The following is a 25,841-nucleotide window of genomic DNA, read 5'->3' as shown; positions in this document are numbered from 1 at the left end:
TTCCATTTCCAAAAATTGCATTTTAGTCAGTGTTCCTAGTTGCAAAATTCCAAGTATCCCACTTTGAACATCCGCCATTTGCGTCCTGTTATTCATCATGAGCCCAAATGGCATATTCATCTTATCCTCATGACAAAGAACTAGCACCCTAAGTTCTATTTTCCAAAGTGTCAGTTTACCTAGTTTTCAAAGCTAATTTTGAACCCATTTTATGGTTTTCTGACATGTTTGCTTGCAGATAAATCTAAGGAGGTGACTTTGATAGTCAATATCTTTTGACTGGGAATTCATCATGAGATGAGATTTGACAAGGTATAGGTGTGTGGAAGAGAGATTTAGTATGCCAATTTTCAAAACTTAGTCAGGTGTTTGGATTAGTTTTTAAGGCCATTCAATGGACCTCCTGGTGCTAAATTATCAATTTGCAAAAAGTGGGTAAATGAGTTTTTAATGATTAAATTAATGCTTGACATTAATTCCAATGGACATTAAAGGGTTGATGGGGTAGTTTCAGCATTTCAGTCATTCAGAAATGAAGTTTTCTTTTAGTCGGACCCACTTTCGGGTGTGACTAATCATGTCAGATTGCTAAGAGATTGCAAGTGGAGATCATGCATTTTGATGATTAAACTTCAAAATGTGATAAACCATTAAAGGCAGAGTACATATTCAAGACTGACGGAGATGTAAAGGTTGTTCAAGGTCTAATTTCTTTGTATAATGAAGATGGGAATGCCTCATTGACTGAGGGCATGAGTCATATTGATGCAGCATCTTTAGTTAAAATTTATCTTCTCAGTCTTCCCAAGCCAATTATTCCATTTTGACCTATATGACGACATCAAAGCTGCCAAAGGGAACCACGGGAAACTTAAGGAATTTCCACATATAGATAAGAGCAGCATGCATTTGAAGGGAGTCAGCTCAATTAATACAAAGTCAGAGCCACTGATTTAAAGCAATTCATGCAAATAAAATGGGACAGTCAGCATTGTTATGGAGCAACTCCATAAGAGAAAATGGCAATTAAAGAACAAATCAAAGCCATAAGAGCCACCTTTGCAAGAAGCAGATAGTAGCCATAAAAAGAGAAAACAAGCCGCAGCCTATAGAGAATGAGGGAAGCTGGTTGTAGCGGTTAGCACAGAGCTATCATGCATAAAAGGAACCAATGTTTTTTAAAGCACAGTACGCCCAGTGTTAAGAAGAGCAGCCCATGGCTTTAAAAAGGCTTACTCAAAGTAAAAATCCGCAGTCATAGGGGAGGACATATTCAAGGAAAGAAGATCATGTTTTTTTTTAATAAAGAGAAGCCGCAGGTAAATCGAAATCATACTGTCAAAACAAAAGGATAAAGCGCAGTCAAAGAGGGGAGCATTGAAAGCTCACATCTTGAGAATGAGTGGAAGATGCCATAACCAGTTGTTGAAGCCATGAGCAGGTAACAGGGGAGTGTTAAAAGGGAGCATCGCACAATCAAAGATGAGATCATGCATTGAAGAAAGCAGAAACTAAAGAGGAACCATCCACGTGCGAGGATAAGAAGAAAAGGCGCACCCACATGAGATTAGAAAAACCAATGCAATCATACAAAAAAAGTAGTAGTAGATTGGGAGACGACATGGAGTAGAGAAGTTCAATGGCCAAAAAAGCTTTTAAATTACACTTTTTCACTTCAGTTTTTCTTCCTCCAGAGAGCGCGAAGTCTTTTAACACCAAAGAAATGAGGAACTCCATGTGTCCAAACCGCTGTTGAAGATAGAATTCATGCCTAAAGTAGAGAAGATATAGCATAGTAAATAAGAAATGAATGCCCAACAATAGAGGTCACACATCAAAAGACCATGCTAGTACAACGAGCTCCACACAGGCAAAGATAGAGAAACTGCTGCTAGATTCAAAAGAAGGTCATGCTTTTAAAAGGCTTTCCACGCATCAGTCAAAGATTCACACCATGGAGAGAGAAATACACTCGCTTGGGACTCAAAAGGGAAATGAGGAAACTGTTTGCAGGAGCCATCCATGCAGATAGGAATGAATACATGAGAGGAAAGCCTATTGTGATTTATACCACATTGGCTGGGAAAAGAATATTTGAATAGTTTAAATAGTATTTTTTGCATTTTAGATTGTGTCAATAAAAGAAGTTTCTTTTGGAGAGTAGCTTTGTGTGCATGGGCCCCCTGTAGTCGACTGTCTAATATAGACACAAACTGCAGCAAAAAAAACCATAAATTTTGAACTTATGAGGAGTTCAAGGTATGATGATGTCAGCATCCCAGGCGATCAAAAAAGGTTGAAAATTTGACTAGTCACTACCTCGCTAGCCAAAAACCATGAAAACATGACAGACAGAGATGGGTCTCGCCTATGGATATGGCAATGAATCAGAGAGTTGAACTAAATTGTGCCATGTGGCACATCCAACGGTTCTCGTTATCTCGCTAATCAAAGTTGCTCACCGGTTAAGCATGGTGAAGTAGTGAGAAGATGACACACGATGCTGATGAGGATGTCCAGTCAGAATGTGACACGTGGTACTGCTCAAGGCTAAGCCAATCAAAAGATGACATGTGTCTAGACTGGTCAAACCTGGATTGACTTGAAATTGAAAGGGCTGGGTAGAAAATAAATAAAAAATTACAAATCTCATTCTTAAATAGCTTTTCAAAAAACTTGCATGTCAGATTTAAAAAAGTTTGAAGGGGCCCTTTTTATTCTAAAGTTTTAACTTTAGAGATATATTAAATTTTTCAAAATTTAAAATTCAAGACGTGCAGAGCTAATTTTTCTACCAGTGGAGCATTTTTCAAATTGAGATTCTAGGCATTTTCGAAAGGCTAGATATGTGCTCCAATATACTGTCGAAATCGAGAAGAGCTGAATTTTCCATTTCTGGAGTTAGATTTTGCACAGGTGTTCACTAGTTCATGATAGAGGTCATTTTGTGAAATATGGGGCATTGGTGATAGAATAGGCTAAGTTCTTCATTAATGATCATAATTGGTTAGAGGACAGTTTTAAAGGTCTGTTGCAATCTAAAAGTGAAGAAAATCAACTTGAGGTTGTTTTCTTGTCTTCTCAAGATCATAATGTAACTGGTATTTTATTTTTTACCATGAACTCATTTTAATGTCAAAATCAGTTGTGATCTTTCATCATGACATTTCTGAGATATTTCATGCCTCTGAAAGCAATTTGAAAAGGGATTTGATTCAGTTAGAGGGAAAAGATAAGAAAGATGGTTTTAACCTGCTGAGAAGGTTTTTCGGGTGGACAAGTGTCATGTTCAGATTCAATCTCAGAATTCACCTTTGTCTATATCTTTCTATCTTTCTTCCATTGTAGAGGTTCCAATTTTTTGTGAGTGAGAAACCAGTAGGTTCTAGTTCTGGGAAGAAAATTTGCACATTACTATGAGACCATATTCTGGTTCTAGTATTGATGTTTTTCCTTGACTGTGATACCATACTTTAGCATATTTCTCTCATGTGAACAGAAATTGTAAAGACAATATAGATAGTTCTAAGGTGTTAGGTTGTTTCATGTTTTAATCTTATGCATCTGAATGTATAGTTTCAAGGAAATGAGTACATATGAGTAGCCATTTCACTAATTTTGTTCTAGTTCCTGTCTCCTATCTTAGCAATCTGTAAGTCTTATCTGGTTTTGGAACAAAGATTTAAAATCCATTTGCATCCCTTTCAGGTTGTATGTTTGATGTATTTTGCTATTGGACCAAAGGGCCAAATAAATGCTTGATATGTTTAAACAAGGTTACTAGTTATTTGAGAAGGATATTTTGTGAGAATAAGACTTGAATGAAAACTGATGTCTAAATCACAAGGTGGTTAGATAGATCTGATGTTTGGGTATAAAAGATATGTCCCGATGTCACAGATGTATGTTTTGAATTCATGGGATTGCCCAATGGATTAGGCACTGATCAGTTATAGGATCACTTGTTATACTTCTGCATATATGAGGATTTGTTGAAACTCAACATCAATAATCAAATGCTTTCCCCTTTCATGTTGAAGAGCTATAATAGAATGCCCTCACTCAGCTTATGAGGTTCCTAGATATGCATTTAGCTAGTGTAGATTGATGTTATTTCATAAGTCTTTAGGAGAAATAAGGGTTAAATCTACTTAATGGATTCAGGGATATGTTTTTGCACTGGTACGGTATAATTTGAATCTGAGGTCCACCCGCCTTGGTTTAGTAGAGCCTGATGAAGAAGAAGTGTCTAGCCTTATAGTTGGCCCTGTGTCTGAAATGATATGTTGATAAAGGGAGTTAGCTGCCCCTAGATGTGTCATATTCTCATGGGGATAATTGAAAACCCTCTAGCATTTTCAAACACCAACAACTTCTTCTATGGGTCCCTCTACATACATGTGTCATTTTTTTCTCCTTGTTACACCTTTGTAGTTTTGTAAATCAGAAATTCTACTTTTGTCTTTAAAATGTGATGGTGTGAAAGTTATTTTATTTAACTATCAAGTGCTTTGTGTATCTTCTCAGCATGAACTTAAATTTTTTGTTGACTACATGTGATGTTGTGATCTCTTCACACTTTATTGTCTAGATTATTCTTCATAGTTTCACAACCTGATATTTTCATTCATGACTTAACATTGTGAACATGTGATAACATTTAACTTAAATATTTTGAAAGCTTTTCACAATCCTTTACCACTAACCTAGGGTTAGAATAGAATGCCAACAATGATGTGATCATTCACTTTTGTAGCTTGATGATCTTAACTCATGATTAATCTTAAATACTTGTAAATGTGTTGTAATTTTTTATTCTTAATTGTCTTATTTATTTTTGCATTATTGCAACATAGAAAAATCCTTAACTATCTTCTCATCGAAATAAGAATGAAACTCTTCTTTTGATGGAATTTATTCATTCAATTTAACTTCATTATCACCTCTATGCAACCTTGATCTTGAGTTAGCATTAACCAAATGTGATTGTGTGAGAGACATTGAATTATTAGATTTGATGATAGAAATTGGAAGATCTTAACTCTCCCATCTACTTTACAATGTGGGTCCACCTACTCCACATGTCATACTATCATTATGTTGCTTTGATTATTCTTCATGCAACTCTTTATAGTGAAATAATGATAACCATCAATTAATATGGGGATAAGAATCTCTTAAGAACCTAATTATGGTTTGTATAAAATCAATCCAATGAAGGCACTTATCACCTTGTTTGAAAATTATACCATCTAAAAAGGGAAATGACCAATAGGGTTACATATTGTTCTGTCATAATGTTGCTATAATTAATGTTGGAGCAACATTCCATAGAGACATAACAACAATCATCAATTATTCTTTAATCTATAGTGATGATTCTTCTTAGGATCTTACCCTAAGCTGGGTCCCATAAATATGTATCAACTTGTCATTATGTCACCATGATCACCAATCATACAACTTTGGAAAGTGACATAGTCACAAGCATAGATATTTTAAGATTTGAGGGCTAAGGAGATGCATTTTTTAATACTCATATTTCCATCGTAAAACACCATTTGTCGATCTAGTCTTCATCTAATGATTTGGATTTAGTCTCTAATCCATTTGACTTGTCAACATTGCAATTTATATGCATGGACTAAATATTATCAACAATTTAATTTCAAAAAGGGTCATGCCACCTTTAACTCAGTTCTTTCACCATTTCTAGTGATTTATCTTCTTCTCATGCATTCAATCTTGATCATCTCCAATGTCTTCCATAAAAACAAAAATAAAGCATGAATTCTTTTCTCCAACATGATTAAGAATAAATAAAGATGAATCATTAAGATATCCAAATATTCTTCTCATTAGAGGAACGCATAAAAGACCTTCCAAAACATAATCACCTAACCTTGGACTAGTGCATTGCTCACATGATTTCCCACCTCAAGTTAGCTCAAAGGAATGATGAGAAGAGAGGCCATCATATGGGCATTCTAGACTAAGACTCAAGACATGACACTTGGTTTGACTCAAACCTAAAACAAAAAGAGATGAATTGAAAATTAGGAAATATTTGGCTCTATCTGGGGACTTAGACATTTCCATGTCTGAGTAAGAATCCTAGATCTATGGTTCCACAAAATAATAAACAAAAGGTGGCAACATAACCAAAGAAAAAAAGGATAAGTACATGATAGAAAAGGAAACTAACTAGGAAAACAAAAATATAAACTAAACATAACTATAATGAAAATCAGGGGTTACCTATTTTCAATTAAAAACTTGGTATAACCTCAAATCTCTAGCATTATAAGACAAGGGTAGTAATTCTCCTTCTAGATATTCCAACTTGAAAGCATTTCTCTTGAAAGCTTCATGAATGGTGAATGAACCCTTCCGAATTGTCTCAAATTTTCCATGCATACCTTTTGGTGCTCTTCTCTTATCCCATAGCAACACCACATCTCCTATCATGAACTTTCATGGTCTAGATTTATTATCAAACAAATTATTTATCTTCATTTGGTACTATGAAATATTATGAACCATTTTTCTCTCTTTCTTCATCATGTTTTCTTAGGTATAGGATCCATGTTTCCAAACCATCTTTATAAATGTCATCTTCTATCATAGTTCTCAACTTACTAGTAGCTAGTTCTAAAGGCAAAAGATGACTTGCCTTAACTCCATAAGCAAGTACCAAAATGGAGATGGTAATCACCCTCTTTACGGTCATGCTATCAGCCTAGAGTGCTTCATTAATTTTCTTGTGCCAAGTTTTGTGGTTATCTAACACAAGATTCTTCACAATGTTAATCATGTTTTTGTTGCTAAATCTGTCTTGACCATTTCTTTGTGGGAAATAGTAAGATGAGTAACTAATGATTATGCCATATTGGAAAAAACACTTAGTAATTTCAATAAGGGAAAATAAGTTGCATTATCTGTTACTATTTTTGTAGCACTCTGAATCTTACCATCATGTTCTATTTGATAAACTTACACACTACCTCAAAAGTAGTTTTATTCATTGCCTTGGCTTCCACCCACTTTGTGAAGTGATTCATAGTGGTGATTATGTAAGTATGATCAGTGCTAGATATGAGGTTTATAGGACCTATGAAATTAGGACCCCAGTGTTGAAAATGACCATCAATTACTATCGCTCTAAGAGGTAATGATGTCAATTGAGGTCTACCTATGAATATCCTACATTTCGTTCATTTGGATACCCAATGGTATGCATCTTTAAACATTCCAAGCCAATAGTAACATGCCTCAGTATCTTGAAAGTAGTGACTAAGGAGGAGTTTCCACCACAAGCTTCATCATGAAATGTCTTTAATAACTTCTACTGTTGTTTCTCTACACATATAAGGAAGGTTCCATCTATGGCCTTTTTGTATAATTTTTCCTCCTAGATAACATATTTGGTTGCCTTTAGCTCCGTATCTCTTTTTTTTAATTTTAGTTCTTCAAGACATTCTCCATAAATCAATAATTATTTGATCTTATAAACCATCGATCCTAAAGACTCACTGTTAGGACTAACTGATTTTCTTCAGGTTCCTTATTCTCTTGATTTTTTGCTATAGCTCTACATAATGCATTCCCTTTTACCAATTTTTTAGGTTTTATTTCTATATCATATTGTAGAATTTTAGCTATCCATGTCCCTCTATTATTACATCCTACATCTTGCTAGGTCAATATGCTTTTCACTGCTACATCAGGGACATACACTACATCATGTGAATGTGAGACATAAATCCAAAATTATTTAGAGCTTTTACCATAGCAAAGGCATGCTATTCCATTTGTGAATACTTTAACTCATGATTTTTCACTAGTATACTCATGAATGTGATAGGAGATTGTATTGTTTTCTTATCTTCTTGCATAAGATAGCTGACAAGGTATGTTTGGAAGCATAATAGTAGATCATGAAGTCCTCATTCTAATCTAGGTGACATAAAATAGGATCCTTAGCTATAGCTTCTTTAATTTCTTGAAAAGAATGCTTTCTAGAATCACTCCATTTGAAAGTTGAATTTCCTTTCATCATATCCATGATACATTTGGTGATCTTAGAAAAGTTTGGAACAAATCTCCTAAGAAAGTTGACTTGACTAAAGAAATATTTAACCCTAGTCTTATTTATAGGTAGACTCAATATTTGTATATCTTTGAATAATTCTAGGTGAATTCTTATCCTTTCCTGAGATATCATGTGGCCAAGTATCTTTCCTTTAATCACACAAAAGGTTAACTTCTTAGGATTCAAGGAAATCCCATGTTCTTGACATCTTTGTAATACTTTCCTCAAATCTCCTATATGATCTTTCCTCTTCTTTAAAAACACTATCAAGTCACCTAAATATATGACAATAATATTAACTTTTATATATTTGAAAGAAACTTTCATACCTCATTGGAAAGTGGCCTTAGCATTGAGGAGACTAAAAGGAGTTCTATGATACATAAAGGTTCCCCATGGGGTGGTGAAAGAAATTTTATGTTGATCTTTCTTTTCCACTTCAACCTGATTGTAGCCCAAGAATACATCAAGCATAAACATCATTGCTACACTTACCACTATCTATAATATATGATTTATATTAGGAAGTGTAATTATATTTAGTGATGTGTGATTCAAGTTCTGAAACTCAACTTATATCCTTATCTCTCCATTTTTATTCCTAATTGAAACTATATTAGCTTTCTAGATGGAATGATGGATTAGGTATATGATTCTTTTTTAAGCATGTTATTCACTTCTCTAAATATGGCATCAATAACCTTTGAATTATAAATTCTTTATTTTTGTAAAAAAGGAGAAATATCTGGATTTAAATGAATTTCATGCTTGATTTCTCCATTCCTAAAACTTTTCAAATATTCATAAATAGATCCAAATACATCTTTGTATTTGAGAATTTTTTTCTCAATTTCTTTTCTTTCTTTATCTATGCAACATTTCCCAACATTAATCATTTTAAGACCTTGTTTTCATATAATGTTTCTTCATTTGTATTCACTGGTGATAGGTCCTTTCTCCATTATTTTCTTTTTGATACAACTATCATGGTGATTAAATAAATTTTCCAATGATATGAACTAGGGAGGAATAACATTACCTTGTAATTGGATGAGGCTTGGTTCCTCTTTCTTTCATTTTTTTTAGAAAATCTTCTTGATAATCACTTGAATCATTTTCATTAAAACTCCCAAGATTCTCTAGAAACAAGTGAATACATTTTATTTCCATATTCTAATTCTTGATATAAGATCTAAGCTTTGGGATCACCTATCTTTAGAATTGTGAATTTAGCCTTCTCTTTAGGTTCCATATTAACTTTCTTGATTCCTATGGATATCGCTACCTAAGGCCAATCCAATTTTGTCTCCTCCCAAATCTTTATAAAAATTTCTACTTAGCAATAACCCATGTAGCTAGCAGGAATATTAATAACCAAGATAGTTGGCAATGATTTCTTCTTTGGGTGGATAGCCAAGGCTACCTAAGCCTCTTTGATTTGTCCAAGAAATGGAACTTTCTTAACATCCATAGAATAACATCTACCATGGACCTTGGTGAGAGTGATACCTAAGGCTATAGCTATAGGGTAGGGCATAACATTGTCAAAATGTACTTAGTCTATAATAAAGTTACTCAACTTGCAACCATTTACATAAAGGGATACATAGAAAGACTCAAGATTTTGACCAAGAAAAGTGGATAAAACCATTGCTTATCCTTATTCAAAAATAATGGATGCCAAGGATTCATCTTCTAAGGATAAGGCAACATTATGATTCAAATTTATATCAATGCTTGTATAATGATCTATAAATCTCTTTAATTTAGTGGGATTAGATTTCAAATAATCTATAGGAGAATTTGAATTTTGAATTTTTTATAGAATTGATGAAAATCAAAAGGACCTTGTTCCTTACCCAATTGAAGAATCTTCATCCCTCAACTAGTATCTTCAGTAGCTGAAATAGATGGATCATGAGTTACTAAAGGAGAATTAGGAACCATGATTTTCCCATTTTGACTTTTGGTGGGCATGTTATATGTAGTACTTTCTATAGTAGCATATAATTCTCTATGTTTTTTGAAGTTAGACTCATATTCTAAAAATAAATTTATAGAGCCACCATTTGAGTAGGAATCTATTTCATCCTGTGACATTAGGGTACACAATTCATTAGTCATCAACAAGTATAATATGCTGACTACATCTAGGTAAATTTCTCCATCATGGTCCATTGTCAAATGAAATACACACATGTTTCCCTTTTTAGGAGGTGCTCTATAGCCAACCTTTGTTGCGGACTATCAATTGTAGGGTTCTACCTTCATTATTTCTTCCATCATTAATCATTCCAATCTAGTCTTAGAAATTTCATTGATAAGGATTGTTGAATTTGAAAAGTTTTATCTACATAGAGATAAGCTCATTTGATAAATTTTGAATCATTTCACCTTCTAAAGAGTTAGCACCATTAGTGTTGACCTTAGTTTTTATCTCATGTTTCCATATTCTCATTGAGATCATTTAATCTTCTAGTTCTACAGTCATTCTCTATGTTGCTTCCAAATTAGTAGGATGGGATCTTCTTAAATAAAATTTTATATTAGGTGGCATGACACTTATGAAGAAGGTTTTCAAGTTTCCGATAGTAGGCCTATCTACCACAAGGATCCTATTAGTGATTTTGTAAAAGTTAGCAATAGAATCTCTCATACTTACAAAAGGTTATTTCTTAGTGGATGTTAATTGTGGCAATAACTCACGCTCATCTTCAGCTATTTTAAACTTTTCTTCAAAGGATATTCTCATGGTATCTTAGAAAGTGACTAAAGCATCACCTAAATAATAAAACCAATATGTTGTGCTTTATTTTAGAGTTTCAATGAATAATTAGTTAGTCATATCTTCATGTCTTGCCCCTAGAATATGAGTTTCTATGAAAAGTCTTTAATGTTTTCATTGGTAGTGACCTTCCCATCACCTGAAAACGTGGGGAAGTTCTTACTTGAACTAGATAGAAATGGAGCAATAGACTAGTTGCTACTGCATAGGGAGCAGCCATAATTATCTGAACAAGGTATGGATGGAAGTTAATAACTAGAGGATCAACTACTCCATGTAAATCCAATACTTAACAAGTAGTGTGCGATAGGGTTTTATTTTTGGGAGGAAAAAATGGTTTTCTTCTAATTATTTTTCCACTCTTTTGTCAAGGTGCTTCTAGGTTGGGAAAACTAAGTTCTCTAAGCTTTTCAAAAATAGAGTCTCATCTACCTTCATCTTTAGTGCTCCTAAGAAATCTTTCTTGATTGAAGGTTTCAACTTAATATCTTCTTTGAGTTTCATGCTCTTCTTCTCTTTGTGCTCTTTGAATCTCTCTCCTCTAAATATCTCTCTCCCATACCTCGACTCTAGCTTCTTCTTCTTCCAACACTTGGCTAGCATTTCTATAGTGTTCTTAATTCCTCCAATACTCTAGAAAAATGTATTTAGGGATGAGATGATATCTTCAATGTCATATTGGAATCCAAGGTTAGGTTGGAATATGGGAAAAAAATTATTATGGGATATCACCACTTTTCCTTATGTTATATTTCTTTTCTGGTCTAGTGACTAATTTTCTCCCTAGTAGAGTTGCTAAAAATCTATTGGTAAACAAATTGTTCTTTCTTTAATAACTCTCAAAATGCCCAAGTGTTTGAAGAACAATTGAATACAATAGTTGGGAAAACATTATTTGATAACTAATTCTCCTTTGAATTATAGGTACAACTCCCTTGTAGGTGATTTTTAAAGAATTTGTTTATTTCTAATCCTACTATGGTGTGTTCTTGACTAGAGAATAGAAGACCTAAACCAATTTAGACATAGGCAGGAATAACTCATGCAATGGATTGGTCTTGAAATGATATCAATTCTAAAAATTCACACATCTTATGAATCGACGTAATTGATAATGCAATCATGAAAACTTGTAGTATGAATCATATGCATAATGATATGATATGATGCTAATAAGAAAGACTATAATGCATCACTTATAACAAAAATATTTATTCTAACTTTACTTATCAGTTCATTAAATTTGAAAAGAGAGACAAAAATTCATTTTTCTTAAGCTTTATAATCTAATTTGAAAGAAATACACAAAATAACATATGCATGGAACAGTAAATCAATGGCATCAAACACTTTTATTCTTGTCTCTATAAAAAAAGAGTATTTAACACCAAAATTTTTTGAACCCTCTATTATTAGAAGAAATTACATTTATAGTTTTTTGTCATCTCTCAATCCTAACAGAGTAGTTTAGTCATCGGCTATATAAGAAAAAAATAATTAGACACCCTCAAAATAGTTCATATTCCTCTATGATCTATAACACTCACCTAAGCACCAAATTTGAATTTCATATTTTAATATCTAGAAAACAAGGGTTATCAAGATAACAAGAAAAAGAGGAATGGAAAGAAACAACAAAAAAAAAACATGAAGGATAAGGGAAAGGAGAATTATAACAAGAATAAGGAAAACTAGAGTGAAAAAAAAGAGCCAAAGCAATAGAAATAATAGAAATGGAAATGGAAGAAACTAAAACAATAGTGGTGATCAGAACATGAATAATGATAGGACACATCCTAGGAACGAATATTTTGTATGTGAAAGTAACCACTTTGCCACTAAGTGTCCCAAATAATCTTATAGGAGGGATTCTCGACTAGATTACCATGTTCATGATATAGTTGATCAAAGATAGGAAGGCCACTCCTATATTAATGACTCATACATTTTTTGGTTACCCTATTTCTATTCTTATAGATATTGGTGCTACTAAATTCTTTGTAGATATTAAGATAGTGGCTAAGATACCTATTAGGGATGGTTTCATGGTTAAACCTAGGACTATAGAATATGCTAACAGGGATGAGAAAAGGGTATAAAAATTCTTATTTAGTAGTGAGTTGGAACTCCCTAGCTTCCAAACAAAGGTCAACTTGTATGTAAAACCTTTGGGCTCATAGGATGTCATCGTAGATGTTAATTGGTTAAGTAAACATAAAGCCTTAGTTAACTGTAAGGATAAGGTAATTGATTTTGGCAATGACATTAGGTACTCAGTGATACTAAATGGTGTCAAATGACCACTTGAACTAAGACAAAAATCTACTATACAATTGAAGAAAGCAAGGAGAAAGGGATCTTAGTTATATGTTTCCAATGTCAAGAATTTGGAAGAGATTCCATCTCAATTAGAGGATCACCCTATTTTATAAAAATTTAGAGACATGTCTCCAGATGATTTTCCCAAAACTAACCCCTAAGAAAGTGTTCACTTTTTCCATAGACCTTGTGCTAGGATCAGAGAATCAATCAAAGGTTTCATACCACATGACCTCCACAAAGATGTATGAGTTGAACATTCAACTACAAGAACTCTTGGATAAGGGTTTTATTTGACCTAGTGTATTACCATAGGGAGCTAGTGTAATATTTTTCAAGAAGGATAGTACCTTAAGGTTGTGCACTAACTACCATATGATAAATAAGGTGACCATAAAGAATTTGTATCCTCTCCCAAAAATTGGTGAACAATTTGATTAGATGAAGTGAGTGACCATATTCTCTAAAATTTATTTGAGATCTAGATATCACTAACTTTGGATTTGGAATAAAGACATACCTAAGGAAACATTCAAAATATGGTATGGGAATTATGAGTTTTTAGTCTTACATTTAGGAATGACAAATGCACATGCCACTTTCATGAATTAATGGACATCATATTCAGAGATTGTCTTGATGAATTCGTGGAGATATTTATAAATGACATATTCATATGCTCCAAGAATTTAGAAGAGCATGAAGAGAACTTGTGCACAATTTTGTAGCATCTAAGGGAGAGAAAAATTATATGGGAAACTCTCTAATTGTTCATTTTATTAGAAGAAGATCCACTACTTAGGGCATGTTTTATCAGTTGATGTCATAGTAGTGGACCCTAGAAAGATAAAAGCCATCCTTGAATGGCCAACTCCCCATAATGTGAGTGAAGTTAGGATTTTTATGGGTCTTATTAGGTATTAAATGGAATTCCTATAGGGATTTTCCATCATTGCAACACAGACCACATCTCTTTAGTGAAAGGGTAAAAGATTCAAATAGATAGAAGTGTGTGAGAAATATTTTTAGTTTCTTAAGAAAAGGATTACTATTGATCCAATCTTGGTTATACCAGACCCTAACAGACACAACAGATGCTTCAACAGATGGTCTTAGAGGTGTATTAATGGAGGAAAATGAAGTTGTTACCTATGAGTGTAGGATGCTCAAACAACATGAGATAAATTATGCTCCACATAATTTAGATTTGGTTGTTATAGTTCATTCCTTACAAATATGGTGAAATTTATTGTTAGGGAAGTCATTGAGTTTTAAAACGATCATATGGGGTTGATATATTTTTAACTAACTAAATGTGAATGCTAGAAAGAGATAGTAACTTGAATTCTTTAGTGAATACGACTTTGGCATTGAGTATATTAAAGGAAATGAGAATAGGGTAGTGGATGCACTCAGTCATAGATGACACATCACTGCTATCACTATTTGTCAAACTCATATTAGGGAGTACACTCTTTAGTACCAACCTAGATATACCCATTATGAATGGGTGAAGCTAGTTTTCGACACTGATGTGTTTGATTCATGATGTGATGATTAATCTTTTGATGATGATGATGATAATGGTGTGATTAAGTACCAGAATAGGACATATGTTCGTGGCTATGAAGGGTTGTGAAAAGTGGTTCTTGAGGAGATGCATTGCTCTCCATTTTTAGGTCACCCATGGGTAAACAAGATGATGGTTTATTTGAGACCTTAATACTTTTGGCTAGGACACAAACGAGATATGACAGAGTATGTTTCCCAGTGTTTGGAATGTCAATCTATCAAGGTTGAGCATGTCCATCTAGAAGGACTTCTATACCCACATGATATTCTACAATATAAATGGAAGGTTATTAGTATGGACTTTATACAAAGTTTACCCATGACTTGACATAAGCACGATGTCATCTTAGTTATAGTTAATAATTTAACAAAAGTTACCCACTTCATTCCTAGCAGTCTAAAGGATGGATCTATAGCTTTGGTAAGGAAATGTGTCTAAGAGATATTTCAACTACATGGTATTCCAAAAACCATCATCTATAACAAGGATACCTAAATGAATTCAAGGTTTTGGACAACCTTAAACTCTACTTTGGATAATCCCCTAAATTTTAGCACAACATATCACCCTAAGATCAATAGGAAGATTGAAAGGGTGAATCACATTCTCAAGGATTTTTTGCATATGTACTGCATGGATCAACAATACAACTAGGAGGAGTATCTTCCATTAGTATAGTTTTCCTATGAAAAATACTATCATTCTTCTTTGGGTGAGGTTTCATTTGAGGCCCTTTATGGGCATAAATGTTGGATTCCTATTTGTTGGGATTGAGTGAAGAATAGGATTATTATTTTCCCTAAGATGTTAAAAGAGATGGAGGGGAAGATGCTTGTAACCTATAGTTAGCTAAAGGAGGTTGCAGACTATCAAAATAGTTACATTGATAAGAACTACACTTTTTGATAGTTTCGGACTAGGGATATGGTGTTCTTGAGGGTTAGACCATAGAATATTTCAATCTTGTTTGGCAAGATCTCAAAGCTTGAACTGAGAATTAATGGTCTCTTTTAAGATTTTATAGCATATTAGCCAAGTTAATTATCAACTTTCTTTGTTTCCTACATTAGTCTATATTCATAATGTTTTCCATGTTTCTCTACTCAAGCCATCTCATCCAAATATATCTCATGTATTTGACTGGCATGCATTGTAGTTTTAGGATCCAAGGGTGATGGCAGTTCATCCCACCTAACTTATTGAGCAACACACCATCACGGTATGAGATAGGGATGTCCAAGGTACAATAGGACCATTTTTTTGTGGATAGTACCACTTGGGAGGATGCAGAAGATTTGCAAAAATCTTTTACCCATCTTTTTATATAATATGTTTTAATTTAGTTAGACATCAATTTTGAATGTGTGATTTCTTATTTTGTTGTGATTTAACATGGGGATGATGGCCCTTCCTAGAGGGGAGTGATATCACAACTTTCACATCAACATGCTTAGGTGGCTCCTTATGTGGTGATTGAATCGATCTTCGACCAATCAACCATTTTGGTTTGCATTATAATTAAGAAATATTTATGCTATCTTTAAAGAGAATTATTTTAAATTAATAATTAATCAAATACATATATGTATGTTATGGATGTTTCTTTCCAATTCTATATGACTTTTTTTTGTGGTTTCATGTCATGTTTCTAATGGTTATAATTGATATATGCACCTAATGCTATTATCTGGATTAATGACTTCTTGTTTGTTGTGAGTGTCTAAGTGGTTGTAAGGATCAAGATGATGAGAAGTTGGTTGAGATAGAGAGAGTTAGCCTCTTATAAGTAGATGAATTAGATGATCTCGTGGCCACTCACACACACCACTAAGGATTCAATATTTATTTGATTTTTCTTTTGTTCTTTTAATCCTTGTATACTAAAATGAAATTTAGATGTTTGCAATGGAATGTGGTATTGAAAAATGTATTATTAGTATGTTATTATATCATTAAATGATGAGTGATTTATGAGAATGGAAAAATGAAAGAAAATGTTTCACATCTTGATTTTATGATCTGACATAATTTCATTTTAAGATATTTAGACATTTCCACAATAATATTGTTTGAATTCTAACTTGTTAAAATCCTACATGCTACACTTACCTATCAAGACTCCTATTTTGGTAAACCTAACAAGCAATGCACACAAATGGGAATTAGGTCAGTTATTTTTCTCCCAATTTTAATTTTAAAAAAATAGAGGTACATTCATGGATATCAATGGCTGGAGAAAAAAATAGGTGCTTGCTAAAATGTGAACTCTTTTGAGGTTCCTTTTCTTTCTTTTGAAAAACTTTCATAAGAGTTTTTGTTTTGGAAATAAATTATGTAAATGTTGTGGTGGAAGTTTTTTACCCCACTTTTCTTCCTCTAACCAATTTGTGAAGTGGAAATTTGTGCTTTAGTAAGGTCCTAGGTATGTTCAAGTCTAATTCTAAGCCCCCTAGGTGGAATGAGTTTTCATCAAATTTTCCATTCTCCACATCTCATACTTGGGTGGTTCTCCTTTTTGAAGTAGGTATTTTGTGGGTAGCTTAGTACCTAATCCAATGAAAATTCACATTTGTCATGTAAAGATCATCTACAAAGTTATATCTTCTTGCAGTCTACAATTTACTCAATAAAAATAGAAGCTTGCAAAAATCTGGACTTTGTCTTCTCCTTAGTGGGTTTTCAACACATGAATTCAATTTTTTGCAAAGAGCTCCAAATGATGCATGAAAGTCAAGATAAGACAATAATGAAGTGCCTTATCATAATTTCCCTTTCCTTTGATGATTATCTACCTCAAGAAGTATGCAGGATTTGTCATTTTTCTAATAATCATTCTAGGTGGAAAACAAAAACTCAACTTATCCTTGACAAGGTTTCTATCCATGAAGGTGGTTTTCCACAAAGGGTAATTCTTAAGGGAAGGTAACAAATGCGGGGCTGCTAATGAATTTTTGCACTCACTTTAGACATCTCCAAACCCAAAGGAAACCATCATAAAAAGGTGAAGTAAAATGGAAGCCTAGGTGGAGAAATGAAAATTGTCCTCTCGTTGGCGGGTTTTCAACCCTTGAGGAAAATTTTTTAGATTTCAAAAAAAAATTCTTGGAAGAAAATTGGAACCACAAATTATGCACAAAACTTCCAAATATATAATAGGATTATGGTAACTATTGCAAGAAAAAGTTACTAGAGTAGAATTTGACTCAACGAGTATTCTCTTATGGAGTATTCTATTTGTGACTTTCTAAAACTTAATGGGAAACAGAAAATTTAGTGTTAGAGGATATTAAATTATTGTTGGGCCTACATAAAAGTAAAAAGACACTAATATATCTACTAAAACTAGACATTTACTATTTCAATAATATCTCCTTCAATTCATTTATGTGGCGTGAATTTTGAAGATCGATGGTGTTGGATACAATTGACAAATAGTGTGTTGTCTTTGATGTTACATAAATGTAATATCAGTTAATAATCAGTATCTACCAAGCTCACTTGGTTACTGAAGATAGTTTTCCTTTTCTACCAAGTGTTCTGAAGTTTACCCTATAAAAAGACAATGTCTACTGAGCTCACTTAGGCATCGAAGGAATTTATGCAGAAAAGAGTGTTAATTGAGCTCACTTAGTTAATAAAGGGAAATTGAATAGAGTTAGTATTAACCAAGTTTAGTCAGTTACCAAAAAATTCTTGCAAGTTTCAAGTGTTAACTGAGCTATTGTTGGTTAAGATAGGAAATCATTTCAGAGATAGTTTCTACTGAGCTAGGTCGGCTACCAAAGGATTTTCTTATTTTTGCATTTGAAGCTTAATTATTTTGCCTATTGATTCCAGCCAAATATGATGATGAATATTAGTTATTCTAATTTGTATTTGAGATGACTTGATGATATAGAAGGTATAAGTAAAAGTTCAAGTTTTGATTTCAAAGTGTGCAAGTGTGTCAATTGAATTAAAAGAGAGAAAATAGAGGAAGTGAACTTGAAGGATAAGCAGGTATCCTTGTGCAGTAGAAAAGTGACATTAGATCAGGAAGGATCAAGTATAAGAAAAACAAAGATTTGGATTCAACAATTTAGTTACATCCCATTTGGGTCATTTTATTGTTACTCTCTAACCATTGTAGCAATAATTTAGAATCCCTTAACAGAGTTGGTTTAATAGCCATTTGTAAATCCTCTAGGAAGGTGGCAATTCCATTTAATTATTTCAAGACCTCTGACAAGGCCACTCCTAATAGGGTGATTAAATCGTCTAATAGTCACACCTAATAGTGTGTTTTGTAACCTTTAACCGGGTCAGCTCCTAATAGGGCTTACTTTAGAAGAGTGAAAAATAGTAACTAGTTACATTGGTGGTTTTTCCCATATTGGGTTTCATTATTAAATTGTGGTGCCTTATGTGTTAATTTCTTTTCTCTCATGCATGAAAATTAAGGTTAAGCAATTACTAATAACATATTAAGGATGTTTGATTATTGACTTACAAATTTTTTTGTATGCCTACTGAGTATCAATAGTAATCAATTTTATCAGTATAATTTTTGTATTGGCATCTAAGGGATCTATGATTTATTTTAGTAGTAACTGATTCACCCTCCCTCTGAGTTACTTCACTTATATTTACAACAATTGATATTAGAGATTTTAGTGCTTGCAGAGAAGGTTTTAAGGACCTAAGCTAAAGATCAAGATGTCCTATAAAAGAGAGATTCCAAAATTGAATAGAGATAACTTTACAACATGGAAAGGACTTATGAGGCTTCATCTGGCTACCATCAGTGATTCAAGTTGCAAATATCTTGATGAAGAATACAAAACTCCCACTAGAACATTATATCTTGAAGATATTACTAATCAAAAGAACCATAACATCATGATGATTGACATTGCATCTACTCTCAGTTATACTGAATTTGATGAGGTCAAAGACTATAAAACTACTTTTGATATGTGAAACAAATTGAGGGAAATCTATGGAGGAGATGAAAATGAAAGAAGAGCCAAAGAAAAAATCCTTAGAGGACAATTTGATCAAATGAGGATGAGAGAAGAAGAAAATGTTACAAAATATGTGGAAAGAATCAAAGCCAGTGTTAGTGCAATCAAAGCATCTAGAGGAAAAATCAAAGAAGAAACTGCTGTAAGTAAAATACTTAGAACTTTGTTTCCCATATATGCAATTAGAGTGTCTACTATTAAATTAAAGAGATGTGATTCAAATAAAAAGTTAGGCTTGGATGCCCTATTAGGAAGATTAATAGCTTTTGAACTAGATAGTTTTGACAACTATGTTCCTACTTCCAAAAATATTGAGTTTGCATTTGAAGTTAAACTCTTACTCAAAGAAAAGAGAAAGAAAATTAGAGACAATCAATCAAGAAGTGAGGAAGAATCTAAGGAAATTTATGACAGTGATCTTGAAATTGTTGAAGCCCTACTTGCAAAGAAGTATTCTAGAAGCAGAGGAAAATACAAAGGTAAAATTTCTTCAATCTATTTTCCTTGTGAAGAAACTGGTCATATTGCTACTAGGTGTCCAAAAAAAGAAAGCAAGGATGAGAAGAAAAGTCATAAGACAAAGGAAAGAAGGAATCCAAAGGTCACAAATCCTAGAAAGAAAAAGGTAAGAAAACTTTCTTTATAGCTAAAGATTCTGATGACAGTGAAGATGAAATAGTGTATATTGTTGTAAAGGATGAATCTGATGATGAAGGAGATAAGATGGCACATGTCTCTCATGTTAGTAAAAATGATGTATGGATCATAGATAGTGGATGTTCACACCATATGATAACAAAGTTTAAACATTTTGAACACTATGATGGAGGTAGTGTAAGGTTTGGAAATAATGAATCTTGTTGCATAAAAGGAAAAGGCAATATCTCATTAACCAATGAACTTGTATGTGACAATTCTTGTAGGGTTGAAGGACAAAAACATAATTTACTAAGTGTAGCATAGCTGAAAAACATTGGATTCAAGTGAGAGTTCATGAATGACAAGGAAAGGCTACAAACAAAAGGTAAACTATTTTATCTTGATCTTTGTGATTGCTCATGTTTTATTGCTCAAGTAGATGAAAGTTGGCTATGGAACAGAAGACTATGTCATGTAAACTTTGATAACATGGTCAAAATAATAAAACTCACAAAAGTAAGAGGTATTCTTAGTTTGAAGAAACCTAATGTTGGATTGTCCAAAAACTTCCAAATTAGTAAAATGGGAAAGACTAGTTTTAAGAGCAAAAGCTATCAGTCATAAGATATCTTATAAATTGTGCATACTAACATATGTGAACGTATTGGAATAGAAAGTTACAGTGGAGAAAAAATATTCATTCTTTTTGTTGATGACTATTATAGAATGATGATTTTATGTATCTAAGAGAAAAATTAGAAGCATTTGAGAAATTCAAATGGTATTTGACAAGAGTGGAAAAAGAAACTGGAAAGAGATTGAAATGTTTAAGATCAAATAGAGGTGGTGAATTCATCTCCAATGAATTCAACTATTTCTGCATTGAAAGAGGAATCAAAAGACAAGTATCAGCCCCTGGTACTCTTGGGCAGAATAGAATAGCTAAAAGAAGAAATAGATATATTATGGATTGTGCAAGAATATTAATCATTGAAAAGAATGTTGCTATCAAATTCTAGAAGGAAGCTATCAGCACTGTAATTCAAACTTTGAACTGAGTACAATTAAAGAAGGACTTAGATAAAGCTCCCTATGAACCATCGTATAGCTATAAACCTAATGTAAGCTACCTAAAAGTATTTGGCAACAAATGTTATATCTTGAAAGAATCAAGAAAAGGAAAATTTGATGTAAAAGGCTATGAAAGTATATTCCTAGGATATTTTTCTAGGAATAAAGCATATAAATGTTTGAATTTGTCTACTCACAAGATCATAAAAAGTGCACATGTGATAATTAATGAGTTTGCAGAAAAGACTTAAGAAGAAAGAAAAAAGGAACCAGAAGATTACAAAAGATTTTTCTACTATGAGGCTGATACATTGCCAAACATATTTGACAAAAAGGAGACTTCAACTCCCAAGCTCTCCAAATCTCCCATAGTTATTGAGTTTCAAGATGTACAAATCAACTCACAGGGACCCAAGTCACATTCAGAGGCTACTAAGCTAGTGCATACGGAGTCTGAAGGACTCGAGCTATAGATAGAAGGACCCAAGCCTAAAGTTGAGATTCAAAATGAAGATAGTGCAATTCATTCAAAAGTCAAAGAACCTGTATTCACTAAATATGTCAAAAAGCATCATGCACCTGATCAAATCATTGGAGATAAATGAGATAGAACAATGACAAGAAGAAAATTGAAAGGTACATGTTTACTTGCTAAATTTGAACCTAGAAGTGTTAAAGATGCAATAGAAAATGAAAGTTGGTTTGAAGCTATGAATGAAGGAATAGAATAGATAGAAAAGAATAAAACTTGCACTCTTGTTCCTAGACCAAAGGATAAAAATTTGATTGGTACAAAATGGGTATTCATAAATGAGCTGAATGAAGATTGAAAAGTGTCAAGAAACAAGGAAAGATTAGTATATAAAGGCTACTCTCAAGAAGAAGGTATTGATTATGGTAAAACTTTAGCCCCTATTGCAATATTAGAAGGTGTTAGGACTCTACTTGCATATGCAACTCACAGAGGATTCAAAGTATATTAGGTGGATGTTAAATCTACATTCTTGAATGGAATTCTTGATGAAGAAGTCTAGATTGAATACCCAAAAGGTTTTGTTGATCCTGACAAAAGGGACATGGTCTACAAATTACACAAAGCACTATATGGTCTCAAACAAGCTCCTAGAGCCTAGTATAAAGGATTACATAACTATCTAATATATATTGATTTTTAAAGAAAAACTGATAATAGTAGTTTGTACATCAAGGAAGGACCAAACAAGAAGATTGTGTTGGCCAAAATATTTGTGGATGATACTCTATTTATAGGAAATGATGAATTTTGCAAGGCATTATCAAAAAAAATGAACAAAGAATTTGAGATGTCCATGTTTGGTGAGATAAAATTCTTTGTTGGATTGCAGATACAATAGAACAAAAATGGTATCTATATCACTCAATCTAAGTATATCAAAGAAATACTCAAGAAGTTTGGAATGGAAGATTCAAAACTAGTAAGAACCCCCATGTGTACTGGACTTAAGCTTACCAAAGATGATGATTCCAAAAAATAGATCAAACCTTATATAAATCAATGAATTGAAAAACATAGTATGTAGTACATAGAATGCCTAATATTGCCTTAGCAATTGGGATAGTGGCAAGATTCTCAGCCAAACCCAAAGAAAATCACATGATGGCAATCAAAAGAATATTGAGATATCTAAAAGGTATTGAAGACTATGGCTTATGGTACAAATTTGGAGGAAATCTTGTCTTAAAAGTTTTTACTAATGCTAATTGGGCAAGAAATCTTGATGAAAAAAAAATCACTAGTGGTGGAGCTTTCTTTCTTGGTAAAGGTTGGTATCTTGGACAAGCAAGAAGCAAAACTATACATCTCAATCCACATCAGAAGTAGAGTATGTGGTGGCAATAGTAAACTATTCTAACATTGTTTGGTTCAAACATTTGTTGGTAGGAATGAAGATTGAAATCAAAGAGCTAGTAGACATGTATTATGATAATATAAGTTAAATCAACATATCAAAGAATCCAGTGATGCATTCCACAACAAACCACATTGCTATAAAATATGAATTTGTAAGAGAATTAGTATAGGAAAAAGAAATTAGATTGGAATATGTACATGCAAAAGAAAAAATTACAGATATATTCACCGAGCCAATACCTGAGGATGCATTTTTGTATCTAAGAGGTAAGTTAGGGGTAATTTCCCTACTGAAGCTCACTAAATAAAGTTTAGTGATGCATCAGCAAGAACCAAGTTGAAGATCAATCAATTGGTGCAACATAGTGAAGAGAATATTGTGCATGAATCAGTACTCAAGGTACATTGATACTGATTTAACATTTATTGTCTTTGACATGTATTTTCAAAGAGGGAGAAGTTTACTACCATATCTTTCTAAAAAAATTTCATTCCAAGGAGGAGAAGTTAAGTTGTTCCTTCATAGAGGGAGAACACTACAATGTAGTAGAATTTTTCTATGATAAATAATAGAGGGAGAAACTTTCTGACAGAGGGATTTTGCTCTCAAAATTTCATTGTTGTATGATATGTTGTGTTGCCATCAATGCTAAACAGGAAGATTGTTGGGTACAATTGAAAAATTGTGTATTGTCTTTGATGTTACACAAATGTTATATCAGTTGACAATTAGTGTGTATTGAGCTTTCTTGGTTAGTGAAGATAGTTTTCTTTGTCTAGAAAACATTCCTAAGTTTACTCTATATGAAGATAGTGTCTACCAAGCTCACTCAAGCATCGAAGGAATTTATGCAGAAAAGAATGTTAACTAAGCTCACTCGGTTAATGAAGGAAAATCTAATAGAGTTAGTGTTAATTGAGTTCACTTAGTTATCAAAGGATTCTAACAAATTCATAGTGTTAACCGAGCTCCTATTGTTTAACACAAGAAATCATTTTAGAGTTAGTTTCTACCAAGCTAGGTCATCTACTGAAGGATTTTCTTATTTTGGCTTGTGAAGCTTAATTATTTTACCTATTGATTCCAGCTAACTAAGATGATGAATATTAGTTATTCTAATTTGTATTTGAGATGACTTGATGATTTGGAAGGTATAAGAAAAAGGTCAAGTTGTGATTTCAAAGTGTGCAAGTGTGTTGATTGAATTAAAAGAGAGAAAAGAGAAGAACCAAATTTGAAGGATAAGTAGCTATCCTCGTGGAGCAAAAAAGTGGCATTCAATGAAGAAGGATCAAGTATAATTAGAATAGAGATCTAGATTCAAAAATTCAGTTGCAACCCATTCAGGTCATTTCATTGTTACTCTCTAACCATTATAGCAGTAATCTAAAATCTCTTAACAAAGTTGGTTTAATATCCATTTTTAAATCCTCTAGCAAGGTGGAAATTCCATTGAATTATTTCAAGGCCTCTCACAATGCCACTCCTAATAGGGTGATTAAATCCTCTAACAGAGTCACACCTAATAGTGTGTTTTGTAACCTTTAACCAGGTTGGCTCCTAATAGGGCTCATTTCATAAGAGTGAAAAATAGTAATTAGTTACATTGGTGTTTTTCCCATATTGCATTTCCATTTTAAATCCTAGTGTCTTATGTGTTCATTTATTTTCTCTCATGCATGCAAATTAAGGTTAAGTAATTACTGATAACATATTGAGGATATTTCATTACTAAGTTACAACAATTTTTGTATGCTTACTAAGTATCAGCAATAATAAATTTTATTAGTATAATCTTTGTATTGGCATCTAAGGCATCTATGATTTATTTTAGTAGTAACTGATTCACCCCCCCTCCCCAGTTACTCCTCTTATATTTCCAAGAAATGGATGAATTGAAACTCCTACATAGAAGGAGACATGAATAGTTGCAAAAACTAATGCTCTTTCTTGAACTTTTATCCTATTAATTTGCATAACTCTTTTCAAAAAGCCAATATCTATGCATTTGCTATCCTTTCCTTTTCTAGATTTTCTAATTTATTCTCAAATAGAATGGCAACTATATTTTCAATTTTTGATAGGTTGAATAGAGTTAAGTTGACGCTACAAAATTAAATGGATGCTTATCTTAATTTCTTTGACATGCAAGATTGTCAAAAGAGAGTAAGATTGGAGCCAATCCACCTCATTATTGAGAAGCTTTAAGGATGTAGGCTAGTCAAGGAAGCTACTTTTCTAGTTGTAGTCTAGGCTTTAGAACTAATCTATGAATGCATAAAACATTATTATCTAGACACCAGGCAAATTGTATTGCTAGATAATATAGTATTGATCTCTATTGATAGGAAAAATATGGTGAATTGCCTTTGGATTCCAGAGTGGGAATAATTTTAAGATTTACCATTTGAACAAGCTAGTTCCAAATTTTTCACCAAGAAGATGATTTGGAGAAAGGAGATTATGA

This window comes from Cupressus sempervirens, chromosome 2 (assembly GCF_028749045.1).
Source record: "Cupressus sempervirens isolate cs-2001-9-10 chromosome 2, ASM2874904v1, whole genome shotgun sequence".
Lineage (NCBI taxonomy): Eukaryota > Viridiplantae > Streptophyta > Pinopsida > Cupressales > Cupressaceae > Cupressus > Cupressus sempervirens.
The sequence above is the reverse complement of the archived record's forward strand: the minus strand, read 5'-3'. Positions refer to the sequence as shown.